Source organism: Hydra viridissima, unplaced genomic scaffold (assembly GCF_058129835.1).
Source record: "Hydra viridissima isolate aposymbiotic clone 2 unplaced genomic scaffold, HvirCarnegie_v1 scaffold_4, whole genome shotgun sequence".
NCBI classification, from domain to species: Eukaryota; Metazoa; Cnidaria; class Hydrozoa; order Anthoathecata; family Hydridae; genus Hydra; species Hydra viridissima.
Genome location: NW_028324303.1, coordinates 15,333,086 through 15,347,689, shown reverse-complemented (window position 1 = coordinate 15,347,689; position 14,604 = coordinate 15,333,086). Strand labels below are relative to the sequence as shown.

At 38.5% G+C, this 14,604-nt stretch overlaps 1 pseudogene; it reads left to right on the top strand.

The window, feature by feature from the left end:
* The first annotated feature begins 12,368 nt into the window (after window positions 1–12,368).
* Window positions 12,369–13,398, top strand: LOC149890084 (uncharacterized; annotated as a pseudogene).
* The last annotated feature ends 1,206 nt before the right edge of the window (window positions 13,399–14,604 follow it).

Sequence of the window (14,604 nt, the reverse complement as noted above, 5' to 3'; positions counted from 1 at the left end):
GACTGATAAGGATGAAAAGAATTTTAAAGATGCAACACAATGCCACATTTGCAGTAAAAATCTTGACGGTGATAAAGTGTGTGATCATGCCATTTTACTGGAAAGTATCGAGGAGCTGCTCACAGCAGTTGCAATGCAAAATATCAAATTCCAAAATTCATACCCATCATTTTACACAATTCATTCCATTCCAAACTTAACAACGCTGAAGTAGAAGTTGAAGACTATGCACATGCTCAAAACGTTTATAATGAATTTGGATGCATAACGTTTAAAGACTACCACGAGCTGTACAACGTTTTAGACATGTTGATACTTGCAGATGTCTTTAAAAATTTCAGAGAGGTGTGCTGTGAATACTACGGTCTTGACCCTCCTTGGTATTACACTTCCCCAGGACTAGCTTGGGATGCAATGTTAAAAATGACTGGAGTGAAATTAGAGCTTCTAATCGATCCTGATATGCTTCTCATGTTTCAAAGAGGAATACGTGGCGGAATCAGCATGATTTCAAACCAACATGGAGTCTCAAACAACAAATATATGGGTGATTCCTATGATCATTCAAAACCATCGAAATTCATCCAATACTCAGACGCTAACAACTTGTATGGATGGGCAATGAGCAAAAATCTTCCCACTGGCGATTTTAGATGGATGACTGAAGATGAGCTCTCCCATTGGAAATCCATGCCCTGCATTCTTGAGGTCGATTTTGAATACCCTGGTCTTCTTAACAACAATTACCCTTTGGCTCCTGAGAGAATTAAAATTAACAAAGTTGACAAGCTTGTTCCAAATTTAAACTCGAAAAAGAATTACGTCATACATTAAGAAAACATGAAACTGTATGAACGATTGGGATTGAAAATTAAAAAAATACACAGAGGTATCACCTTTAAAGAAGAACCTTTTATGAAACTATACATTGATCGCAACACCAACTTAAGAGCAAATGCTAAAAACGGCTTTGAAAAAGAATTCTTCAAGCTTATGAACAACTCCGTCTTTGGAAAAACCATGGAAAACATTGAAATTCATGTTGATGTTAGAGTCGTCACTACAGTGACGAGTCTAATATGAAATTCATGGAAGCGAGTAATAATGAAATTCATGGAAGCGAGTTGACTTTGTCGATTTTGAGTGCGGGAAGTTTTGAAATCGCCGTGAGAACTTTAGACCAGTATGCGTATAATATTAAGGTGGCGACGGAAAGCGTTCAAAACGTGAGTTTGAGTGAGCGCTATTCTTTTTGGTCAAAGAGAAGAGTTTCGGCTAGTAGGTTTAGTGAAATGCGTAAGATGGTAAAGCCGGCATCGGAATTTAGAGTGTGTTTAGAGAAAGGTGTGTTGATATTTTCAATGGAGACAAGCGGTGTTATTTCTGAGAGTTTTAAGTTTGGAGAAGAGAGCGATGATAAGAAATTGGATTTGGTGCGTAAGTCTGATCAGCTGTATCGGGTTTCAAAAATCGTTTCTTTTTCGAGCGTGTTGGATGTGTATGTGGGAGAGACGTTAATGATTTCGTCTGAAGGAGAAATAGGAATGATAAAGGTGTATTTTCTATGAAATCTTTTATTCTTGTTGGATAAAAATTACAAAATGGAGCCTAAAATGGGTATGCTATTGAAGGGTGAATTGGGACCGAGAAGTAAACCAAGACCGGAGAATTGTTCTTCTTCTCCAAAGCCAATACGATCGTATGCTTTTTTATTCTTGATGTAAAGCCCATCACCTTGAGTGTTTCCAGCCCAATGGTTTAGGTATATACCTGATCCTAATCTGGATATTTTTAGTCCTTTTCCGTCTTTTTTTAAGTAAACGATACCGCGCCCAGCGATTTTGTCTACCATGGCAGAACCGGCAGAGGCTCCAACACCAGAGAGTAGTCCAGTGGCAAGAGCAGGAACGACTTTTGTGGCGATGGTGCTTCCGATCATACCTAGTAAAGGTAAAAGAGCTCCGATGAATCCACCTTCTACTTTTGCGTTGTGCATGAGTTGTTTTTTGCTGAGTTTGAGAGTGACGCCTTTTCCAGCTTTATATGCTTTTGCAATTTGGTTGAGTTGGGTTTGCGTGACAGCGAGAACATGTTCGCCGTTCAAGTCTTGATGAGTGAGTTTTATGCTGGTTGCAGTTTTATCATGCAACGCTTTTTTAATTTTGTCGGCTTGACCTTTCGAAATGTTGAGACTGATCTTTTGATACATTTTTAATAGAAAAGGAAAATTTTTTTTCAGGTTCTTTGATTTATCGACTGAAAGCGCTTCCGGAGAAAAGATCGTGTAGAGTGGATGAGATTTTTTCTCTGATGTGGTATCTGACAATGATGTCTTCTCCTCTAAAATCGATCAAATGATCATCTTGATCAACGATTTGTGTTTCCATTCTTGAAATTTTGCTAACAACGATGGGAAGGTAAATGAGGTGAAAAGGTTTTTCAACAATTTTGGTTCCGGGTTCAACTTGTGGGTAAAAGGAGTAAATGTCGTTTGTTGTTCTTCCGTCTAAATAAGACGAGCCGATAATGTCGTTGGTGACTCGAATGACTGCAGTTTCTTCAATTTTCACGATGTTTTCAGACTCGTAGGTGTCGATGACGCTTGTGACTTTATTAGGATCAACAGGGTCTTCTTTTTTTTCGACGTAAGTGTATTCGTTTCTATCGAATCCGAGGAGCGAACCTATGCTGTTATTGACGTTGAAATCAACCCAGTATTTTGTCGTTGCTGTAGGCTTTCCAAATTTTAATACGGCTTTTAACGAAGACTCGTTTGCTGTAATGGTGACTCCGTCTACTCTGTACAAGTTTCCTGTTTGCTTTTGCATTTCATTTTGAAGGTACTCGTTGAGCTGGTTGATTTCATAGAATCCTTCTTGAATGTAGATGGTGTAACTGTTCAATCCAGCGTTTGGGCTGTATCTGAAAACGTTATTTTTAGAGGTGATGTTAGGGTAGCTTCGATAGGTTTCAAGTCCTACAAGAGCCATTTTGTACTGTTTGTTTAAATCCAGCTCGATGGGTCTTTCAAAGTATGTTTTGATGGAGCTGTTTGATACGGTGGGAAGATCTTTTTTAGATTTAGCAAGCAAATAAAATCCAGACATGTTTTTTATACGTTTGGAAAATAAAAATCGTCCAACCCGCTTCGGTATTTTCCATGGTCTTTTTTGGAGGACAAATCAATGACGGCAAATCCGTGAGGTTGAGACCAGCAATACTTGCACAACTTTTTAAATTCTTCTTTTTTCATGTCGCTGGAAACGTGATCTTGATAAATGTGGTTGATGTTTTTATCGTCCTGAGGAAAGAGGCAAATAAAGTTGGCATTTTCTCTAATGGTTTGTCTTGGGAGTAAGAAATAGTTTTGAGAGAGGTAAAAGCAGTCCACGTTGGAGTGTTTTCCTCGGATGTAATATTTTTCGCATTTGTTTTGTTTGGTGAGTTGCAAATTGTCAAAGATCATCAAATTGTTTTTGGTTGAGTTTAAGGATTCAGGTTCAGGCACGTCTTCTTCACTTTCGAAAAATTGTCATTCCATGTCTGTTTCTCCGTCCCATTCTTTCGATACTTCATCAATGACGTCTTCAGGACTGGAGTTTAGCTTTTCAATTTGGCTTTGAATGTTGAATAATTGTAGAATGAGTTATTTTGGTAGTTTCTTCTCAAAGGCTTTTTTGAGTATTTTGTATTCGGGTTGGAAAAGGGATTTGCCAAAGACTTGCAAGTGGTATTAATCCAGCCATCCAGGCCTAAGCAATAAATTGAGCAGTGAGGTTGTTTTTCCGCAACCGGACTTTCCGACGATGATTCCTCGAATGCTTCTTGGCAAAAGCTTGTTGTTGTATCTTTTGGTTTTTTCGATATTCCATGACAAATCAATGACTTCCATTTTGTATTTAGATAAAAAATATTTTTCTTGTATTTAAAATGTACTGCGTTAAATGCAAAAGAGAAACTGAAACCATTCACTTGAAAAAGGAGATGACAAAAAACAATAGACCTATGTTGAAAGGGACTTGCGACTCTTGCGGAACGACCAAATGCAAGTTTATTGCTAAAGAAACAAAAGGAGGTGATTTGGTCGAATCGATCAATAAGCTGTCGAGCAAAGTGAAGCTTCCATGGGCAAAATTTCCAGGAGAAATGCATATTTCTGGGATGAACTTTGCAGGACCCGGCACAAACCTGGACAAGCGACTGACTTCTACGGACATGTATCAAGATTGGAGCAAGCCGGTAGACAGAGTGGACAATGCAGCGTATCACCATGATTTGGCTTATAAATATTTTAACGACCGAAAAAACAGGAATGTGGCTGATCAAATGATGCTTGAAGAAATGAACTCCATTCCAAACCCCACTCAAAGAGAGATTAATGAGAGAAAAGCTCATTACGCCGGTGATCAAAGCCAAAGCTAAATTTGGTTTGGGTCATGGGTTAAAAGAACCTAAAAAAAAAAAAATGCCTTTGAAATGGACGGACCAGCTTGCGGAGGAGCTTCATAAACCTGTCATTTACCATTTTAAAAGAAGAACGGTGATTGTGAACGACATGGATGAGATATGGGTTGCAGATTTGGTTGATATGAAATCCTTTTCAAAATTCAACAACGGTGTAAAATATTTGCTCATGGTGATTGACGTGTTTTCAAAGTATGGATGGATTGTTCCATTAAAAAGCAAAACAGGCTTTGAAGTAGCTGAAGCGTTGAAAAAAATCTTCAGTGAAAGAAAATGCGTCAAATTGTGGGTGGATAAAGGAAAAGAATTTTACAACAAGCATGTGAAAGCGTTGGGTGTACAATTGTATTCCACTGAAAACGAGGAAAAAAGTTGCGTCGTCGAGCGATGGAACAGAACGATGAAAGAGAGGATGTTTAAATATTTTTCAGCCAACAATACTAATAAATACATTGACGTTTTAGATGAGATGGTGAAAAATTACAACAACACAAAGCACTCTTCCATCAAGATGACACCAGTGGAAGCCAGCGATGAAAAGAATAAAAATAAGGTCTGGATGAACCTGAATGGTAAACAGAGGGAAAGAACGTCTCCAAAATTTTCTATGGGTGATCAAGTGCGAATCACAAAAAAGAAGTCTCATTTTGAAAAGGGGTATACGCCAAGATGGACTGAGGAAGTTTTTACCGTATCAAAAGTTCAGTATACATATCCGCCCACGTATAAAATCGCTGATGCTAACGGTGAAGAAATTCAAGGTACTTTTTATGAGCAGGAAATGCAAAAGACGCACCAGGATATATTTAGGATTGAAAAAATCGTTCGCAAGACGAATAAAAAATCATTGGTCAAATGGTTGGGATATCCAGACTCGTTTAATTCGTGGGTGGACAATAAAGAATTGATCAGTTTGCTTTCTAGCGACATTGGTCATTTTCTCAACAAAATAAATTTTCAGGTCCATTAAAAAATGAACAAGATGATGGTTTTGTTTGAGCCCTTTATAAATGAGTACCTTAAGACGGAAGATTACGAGGAGTCGTATTATTATTCGCCTTATGAAGAAAAGTACCATTACAAGATTTACAACTTCGAAAATGATTTGGATTTCACCATTATTCGTCGAATGGATGAATGGGAGTTGAAAATAAAGTGTGGAGGGATTCGTTTTGAAAAAAGTGGCATGCAACGGGAGGATGTATTTGAGTATGCTCGAAGAAAAATAAAGTCAAACAGCAATGAAAAGCGTCGGATCCAAAAAGGATTTAAAAAAATTTCTTTCGCATTAAAAAAGATGAATTTCGTGACGATTGAGATTTTTGACGAGAGCAAATTTTTGGCTAAGGAGATTTACGCAGCCACAAGACCCATTCAGTATCAAAAGATTCCGTTGTATTACGAGTATGAAAATGGAAAAGGTCCTTTTATTTTAAGAACACCCATTTTGTATTCTTTAGGTGTGTTTGAGAGTTTAGATCCAAAGACAAATAAGCTTACGGGTTATTCCATGTCTTTTGTTGTTCATGACGATAAAAATGACATAGAAGAAGAAAAGTTCATCGAGGTGATTGAAAAAATAACAAAATTTCTTCGAGAGCAAGTCATTCTTAAGACACCCTTGTTGAAGAAAGGAGGAAGAACTAAAAAGTTAATGTTTGAGGATTTATCCATTTTAAAGAAAAAGTCAGAAAGCTCATCTTCCATATTTTTCGGAAAGCTGTATAGAAAAGAAAAGAACATTACTTCCTTGTTTAGTAAAAGGGAGAACAAAAAGCTTGTAAAGGCAGATCCATTGGAGTATGTTCGTCAAAGGTGCTTTGTCATTGCGTCTTTAAAAATTGAAGGCGTTTTTATTGGATCGCAGATCGAGTCCATTCAAGTCAAGCTTCCAGAAGTGGTCATCACTAAAAATGCTCCTGTTTTGGTTCAAAGCATTATGGGTGATTTGGATTTAGGTGAAATGGAATCTGATGAAGAAATATAAAAAAAGATATAAAGAATTTTTCTTTTTATATAAAAAATGGATAGAATTCCCGAAGTGCAAAATGAAAAAGATAAACTATTGCTCTCGGCATCTCGAGAAGGCAACTTTGCCGTTGTTGAATTTTTGTTGCGAAAAGGAACCAATGTCAACGCTCAAAGTGAAAACAAATGTACACCGCTGCACTTAGCATCTATAAGAGGTAATGTTGAAGTGGTTAAATTTTTGTTGCAAAAAGGAGCCAAAAAAATCAACGCGAAAAATATCATGAATGAAAACACACCGTTACACGATGCAACTGAAAACGGTTATTTTGACATCGTAAAGGTTTTAATTGAAAAAGGAGCCGACGCCAACGCGAAAAATAAATACGGATTTACACCGCTGCACTTGGCATTTCAAAACGTAGCCGGTGATGTCTAAGATTTGAATTTTTAGATTTTTAAATTTTGCACGAATTTAAAAATGATTAACGTTGAAGGAATAACATTGCCAAATGAGGCTTTGACCAACTTTCAATTGGAAAAAGCTGCCAAACAGTTAAAATTGGAAAACTTTCGAGGCGTTTTTGAAAGAGACACATTGCCAAAAAAACCGCGAAGAAAAGAGTGTGGCATTGTGAATACGGGTGATTCGAGCACTGGAGGATTTCATTGGGTGTGCTGGTACAAAGACGGTAATAAGAAATACAGCTTTGATTCATACGCTCAACCTCCTCTTGTCGAATTGGTAAAATACTTGAAGAGTCCCGTTTATTACAACAGCGAAAGAGTGCAGTTTGGTCATACCTCTTATTGCGGTCACCTGTGCCTTTACGTCTTGAAAAAATGGGATGAAGGAAACGACTTTCAAAGCATTATTAACACCTTGTGGTGATCCGTGGCGCTTAGACTAGGCAAAATTAAAATCTGAGGCATATAAAAATGATTGACAAATTTGGTAGATCAGAATTGGGTCGTTATTTATACAGCCCTTATTCAACCTCTCTTTCAAGCGATCTGTATGTCAGGACAGATGGAAACAGCACTATCACTGCAGATTTGGATTTTAACTCTCACAAAATCATAAACCTGGCAGAACCGACCACTTCTCACGTTGCTGCCACCAAAAATTACGTGGACACGCATGCGTCAGGTGGAGGGACTACTGTGGGAACCGCGGACTTGGATTTGAATTTTCACAAAGCGATTAACTTGAACGAGCCGACCAATCTTCACGACGCCGCCACTAAAAATTACGTCGACGTCAGCTCAAGCATGTGCGTTAAAACAGATGGAACGAGCACCATCACTGCTGACATGGATTTAAACAACCACAAATTACTCAATGTGAAAGATCCGACAACTTCTCACGATGCTGCGACAAAAGCGTATGTAGACACAAAAGTGGCATACAACAATATTTTGTACACAGACGTCAACATGACTCAACACAAATTGACCAGTTTAGCCGAACCCGTTTCATCCTCAGATTCAGCCACCAAAAATTACGTGGACATGCATGCGTCAGGAGGAACTACAGTAGGAACGGCTGACTTGAATTTGAATTCCCATAAATTGATCAATGTGCTCGACCCTTCAAACGTGCAAGATGCCGCGACAAAATGTTACGCAGACGTTTTGTTACAAAAATCCAACTTTTTAGGGCTTGTTCCAAATTCAAGCTTTTCGTCCTTGAGATTAAAATCGCAAACGGTGGCATCAGCCGCCAAGACAACAGTTTTTACTTACTCGGACGGACCTGGAGTTCTGAGAAGGTTGTGGTTGGCTCTCAGTGGAAACTTTCCTGGAAATGTTTTCATTTGAATATTTACAGATGGCGAGATTAACGTTGGAAATTATTCGGAAACCACGGAAGGAATAGGAGTGGATAACACTGGACTTGCTTGCGACTTGCTGTTTTCTCCTATCGGTGGTCCTTTTTACGCCAATTCTTTGCAAGGATGCAACGTTGTAAGCAACACTTCGTTGGGAGGATATTTTACTCTTGACATGCCGTTCAATACAAACATCGGCATTCAACTGGTTAACAAAAATACCTCTACAATCACTTACTAGATTCAGCCTTTCATTTCCACATTCACCTCCATACCTCCTCTCCTTTCATCCGTTAAATTGTACGGCAGGACGTTCAGATATTTAAACACCACTATGTTTAAATATCTGAACGTCCTGCCGTACAATTTAACGATATGAATATGTTTTGCTTGACACAAATGGAAAAGGAAATGGAGTTTTTCTAAAATACATCAGGATGCACATCATCGGCGCTTCTGGAAGCTGGTGGGAATTGAGAGTCAGAATGTATGATGGAAATTTACCTCCAGGAAACGGAACCGTTCTCAGTCCTTGGACTCCTTATAATACAAACAATTACACTACTTTTTCTGGATATGACGGTAACAGCAAATGCATCTTTTCCTCGTCTGGATTGGAAGATTTTTACTTGTCTTCGTGGAACGGATCAAACGTATCCTCTTTTAACAACACATCGACGGGGCTACTGTACCAATCCAATGCTTCAATTGGGTCCACTACAACCATTTCCTTTTACAGAAATTTTGGAGAGGCAGACTCCATGCCCAGCGTTGCAGCCGGAAGAAGGCTCGTTGTCACTCTCAACTCTGGAGACGCACAAGTCGGTCAATCCGGAAGCTTTAACATTCTTCTCGGACAAGCCTATTATTACGCATAAAAGGATCTAAATAAATTTCAGCACAAATGAAAAATGTCTGAGGATCCAAAAAGGATATTAAAAATCTGTGATAAACTTTTAGATTCTTTAAGAATCCGTGAAAAATCTGAGATTTTTATGCAAATAGCAGAAATTAAAGAGTATATTCATGAATGTAAAAAAGAAGAGGAGGAATGGAGAGAAAGATTGAGAAAAAAGTTTCCTTTACTGTTAAAAAGATGAGAAGAATCATTTGTATTGACGAGAATAAGTTGAAAGGCATCGTTTATTTTAACGATCATTTGGATCATCCTCCTAGACGGCTTTGTCGTCGTTCCAGATGTGAAATATTTGCTCAAAGAGACATTAAGTTGAACCGTTTATCCAAACAGACGATTGTTTTTATGTTCGGGATTAAAGTGGATAGAGGTGTTGCTTTGGTGAATTTGAGGCATGAGCTAAATTTAAAGCTGAATTATTTCAACCACTTTTTGCTTTTTTCAGAGTCTGTAGAGAACATCTTCATGGAAATTTATAACAAAAGTGACAAGGACGTTTTGATTAAAAAGGGAGAGAGCCTTTGCATCGTGAATTTCTTTTGAGTCCTATCCAGGGAAGAAAATTTTTTTTATTTCTCCTTAATAAAAAATGGATATCAACAGTTATAAAGAAATATATCCAGTTCTTCCATCAGCTCCAGTGGATGATGGACACGTTTACCGTCTTCAAAAAATAAGCGAAATCCAAAAAGAGATGGACAACGAGAGGAAGAAGAGAGTTCATCTCAGCAAAAAGTACCATCGCGTTTTCAGGATCATTTCGAATGTGGACAATACGATGCAAGGTTTATGCATAGCATTGGGTGCGACTGGAATTGGTCTTTTGTCTACGATTATTGCAAGTCCAGCAGCGATTGCGTGTGAAGGGGTGGCTATTGGAATGGGTTTTTTATCGATTATTGGAGGTCAAGTGAACAAAAGAATGGCTTTGAAAGCGGAGAAGCACGAAAAGATAAAAGTGCTGGCAGAGCCAAAATTGAACACGATCAGCGAGCACATTTCCAAAGCGTTGATGGATAATAAAATAAGCGATTCAGAGTTTCAGTTGATTCTTGGTGAGCTTCAAAAGTTTAAAGAAATGATAGAGGAAATACGATCCAAAACAAAAAATGGAATGGATGATTTGGCTAAAGAGAACTTGATTCAAAAAGGACGAGAAGATGCCATTCAGGCGTTTAACAATTTGTTTAAAAAATCGTAAATATAAAAAATAATTTCTATCGTATTTTAAAAACCATGTCTTTTTTTAAAATACAAGACGCGAACAAAAGAGATGAAATTGGGAGAGAGATTAATGACAGAAGAAAGAGGATTGATCAGAACAGCATCAACGACAACATTTTAGATGCAAATTTTCAGACGGATGTGGGAAAGCTGTTTAAACCTCTTATTCAAAGCAACGAGAAGACGCTCAAAAAGATAAAATCCGAAGTTAAAAACGAGGTTAAAAACGAGGTTAAAAACGAGGAAGTTAAACCCGAGCCTTTTTTAGAATCAACAGGATCTATTTTTCCTGAGGGTGACCAATTTATAAAAAGTTTGTTTGATCTGGACACAAGAGCAAAATTTAAAAGAAGCTTTAAAAACAAGTTTGAATTGAGCAAAAGCGATGGTCAATATACGATTGGAAAAATGGGAGTGATGTTTGAAGGAAACGATATGATTGTTGGAGGTGAAAAGTATGAAGGAACAAAAGGTCTTTGGGATCTCATGACCAATCCAAACGTTTCAAAGAACGTGACAGCAGAAGATGTTGCTAATTACTCGAAAATTTTAGTAGATAGTGAGGCTGTAAAGTCGGATGCGAGGTATAACAAACCCAGAGCTTCAGAGATTGAAAAATACAATCAAATCATCATCCCTATTGAAAATGAGCTGAAATCTCACAAAACTGCTGAAGATCCTGTTTCAGTTCCTACTAGTTACGATCTTCAAATGCTTGATCGAAATCTTGCTGAAAAAGAAAGGAATGAAAAAAAGAAACTGTTGAAACAGGATTATCTAAAAGCCATGGAGATACTTTAAAAAGAGAAAGATGAGATGAGTATTGATCGATACAATAATATTAAAGTTTACATGGAACAAAAATGCAAGAAGAAGAAAAAAGGTTTAGGAGTGATCGTTCTTCCTAGCGATCCGAATGCGTTGGTGGAAAAGCTTGAATTGAGCGTGGCTGCTTGTCGTGCTGGGAATACGGAATTGAGAAATGAAGCTGTGAGCATTTGCGATGAGCTGTTGAGGCAAAAGGTGATTAGCCAAAACCAGTACAAATCGATAATGAAGGTCATCGAGAGCAAATAATTTTTTTTCTCGTATTTAAAAAATGATCATTTACAGAAACAGATATGTTAAGAAACACGTTGTTGGAGGAAGTGGAATCATGGACACGTTGCGCCATTTTTTAAAAAGAGCAGCAGCATCGAGCGCGTCAAGAGCAGCGTCTAATTTGGCTGGCAAGATTGCAAAAAGCAAGTTAGGAAAAGAGGCGATTACAGCTGCCAAATCTGAAGGGAAAGAGTTAACTTCTTCGGCGATTGCGACAGCGAAAGATGTGGCTATCGACCAAGGCAAAAAGGCGCTATAAAAGGTGTATGCCAAGACTGGAACTCCGAATCCTCAAAAGGTTTCAAAAGTTCCGCTTACTCAAAAAAGCAAAGACATTATTTCCGGAATGGTTGGTCCATCAGCTCCAAAGGTGAGCAGCGATTATTCCTCTCTTGGAGGGTCTCTGTCCATGAAAAACGCCATCCGAATCCAAGACCTGGTAAAAATTCATAGAATTTCCACGGATTCAAAGAATCTAAAACTTTCAAAAGCAAAGTTCCATAATCCAAAGGATCTAAAACTGGGAAGAGGACTGAAGATCGCATAATGTCACCACGGATTCCAAGAATCTGAAGGATCTTGAAAATTTTTTTTCTTTGGTATAGAAAAATGGCAAGTTCAAATGTTTTAGACATTACAGAAGAAATCATCATTGATGAAGATATTGAGAGATATGAATTTCACGAATATGAACCGGTCAGCACCAATTTAAACACGTCCGGTGAGATAAGAATCAACATTGAGCAGCAAGATTTTTTCACGCGTCCCTGTGATGCTTACCTTTGGTGGAAGGAAGACTGACAAAAGCAGACGGTACTTCCTATGCGGTTGCGGATGTGATTACTCTTGTTAAAAACGGCATCATGCACCTGTTCAGTCAGATTTCTTATCAGTTGTCGAATCAAGAGATTGAGACCATATACAGTCCAGGTCAAGCCACTACCTCTGGGTTTCCTGAAATATCCTGTAGAGTTCCAAGTGTCGGAAGGAATGAATCAGCTGTGGCAAAGAGACAGCACTGCCCTTGCCGATCTTGTAAACAATAGCGGTTTTAGCGCAAGACAGGATTTCATCATTAAGCAGCCTGCTGATAAAGGAACCTTTTCATTCTGCATTCCTTTGAAGCACATTTTTGGTTTATGTGAAGATTACGAAAAAGTTCTTTACGGATTCAAACACACGATAACCCTTGTAAGGAAGAGCGACGTTGATGCCATTTTTAAGAGCGCTGAAACAGCCGCAGGAAAAGTAACCTAGAGCAAACTGTCTTTGTTTATGCCTCATGTCACTCCCTCTGTTACGGCCAACAACCGTCTTTACAAACTCATCGAGTCCAAAGTGGACGTTCCGTTGACGTTTAGATCCAGACAGTGCGACACCATTGCCGTTCCAGTGTCCAATACGTTCAGTTGGAGGTTAAGTGCTAGATCAGCCAGTGAACGTCCGAGGTACATCATTGTTGGATTTCAGACCAATAAAGACGGCAGTCAAGATCTAAACCCTTCCGTGTTCAACCACTGCGATTTGAAAAACATGTATGTGACCTTAAACAGCGAAAGGTATCCTGCTGTGGATTACGACTTGGCCTTTACAAACAACAAATTTTCAAGGGTTTACAGAGACGCATGCAAGTTTGACAACAAGATTTTTGGAATCAGCGAAATTGTCGCCCAGCCGAATATAACAGCGCTGAACTACAGACACATTTGCCCTATTTTCGTTTTTGACGTGAGCAAGCAGGCTGAGAGGTTAAAATTGACCGTGTTGGACGTGCAAATTAAAGCCACCTTTAACGCAAACGTTCCTGCAGACACTCAAGCCTTTGCCGTGGTGATCTCTGACAAGCTGCTCAGAATCAAATCCGACGGAAACAAAATGAACGTTGTGTATTAAGTGCAGAGCACCCACATGCGAATTTATTGAGAATCCTCATGTGATAAAAAAATAATTCCTTAATAAAAGGATGATTTATACGAAAAAGGATTTGAAAAATTTACTTATCGAAAACGGCGTTTCAAAAACGTCGAAAAGCAAAATGGGTTTGGCGATGATTGCGGCTGAAAATAACTTGATCGACAAAAATGCGATGATGGAGGATGTCAAGCCGATAGATTCCAAATACGAAAGGCTTCGTTTGATCCGAAACCATCCCGTGGCTGTAAAAATGACGCACGCTGAAACAGGAGAAGTGATCGAATACGGCTCTCTTTACAAAGCGATGAAAGAGACGGGACACAGCAGCAGTTATTTTGAGAAGCGAAACGGAAAAATAGATGAAAAAGGAATTAAGATTGAGATCATAAAATAAAATGACGTTTCACCCGTTTTTTCTGGAGTGTAGCCGAAGAGAGCCTGATGCAAAAAAGAAAAGTCAGCTCGAGGCTCTTGCGTTCAGATCCTTTGGATCCGTGGAAAATCAACGATTTTTTAAGGAGGTGAGGTTCAAAGTTCCTGAAGTGTACAGCGATGAAAAAAGAGACGAGCTTTACGCGATGCTGTGGGAGAAAAAAGAGGATGACTTTTCGCGGATGGAGAAAAAAATCAAAGAGCGCAACAAGGAATGGTGTCATTTGAACAAGCAAGAAAAGCTGAGAGCGATCGACAAACGCGTTCTTGAATTGGACTGCGATTGGGAAGAAAAGAAGAAAATGTCGGCAAAACTGAAAATGAACACGATTCTCCAAAAATATGAATATTTTCCATTTGCTGAAAAAAAATTGAATTCGAGTAAAATCATTGACAGCGATTAAAAAAGATGGGTAATATAAATGGAAAATATGTGACAGGTCCCTCTGGTGAGCAACTTTGGGAGAGTCGATATGGATTTAGTCTTCCTTATGTTTTTGACTCTTTCGGAAAAAGGGTCTTGATTCAAACTGATGAGTATGGACATCAATATGTCGTTCGTGTTAATAACTTGGGTCATCAGTATGTGGAAATGCTCCATGGTCATGTCAGCGCCGTCACTGTTTTTGAAGAGCCTGGAGACGAGATTGAGTTTGACGAAAATGGTGAAAGGTATATCGTATTCAACGATGGACTTATTGAATATATGATGGATAAATATGGTCATCGCTATTATACATTTGATGGAATAAT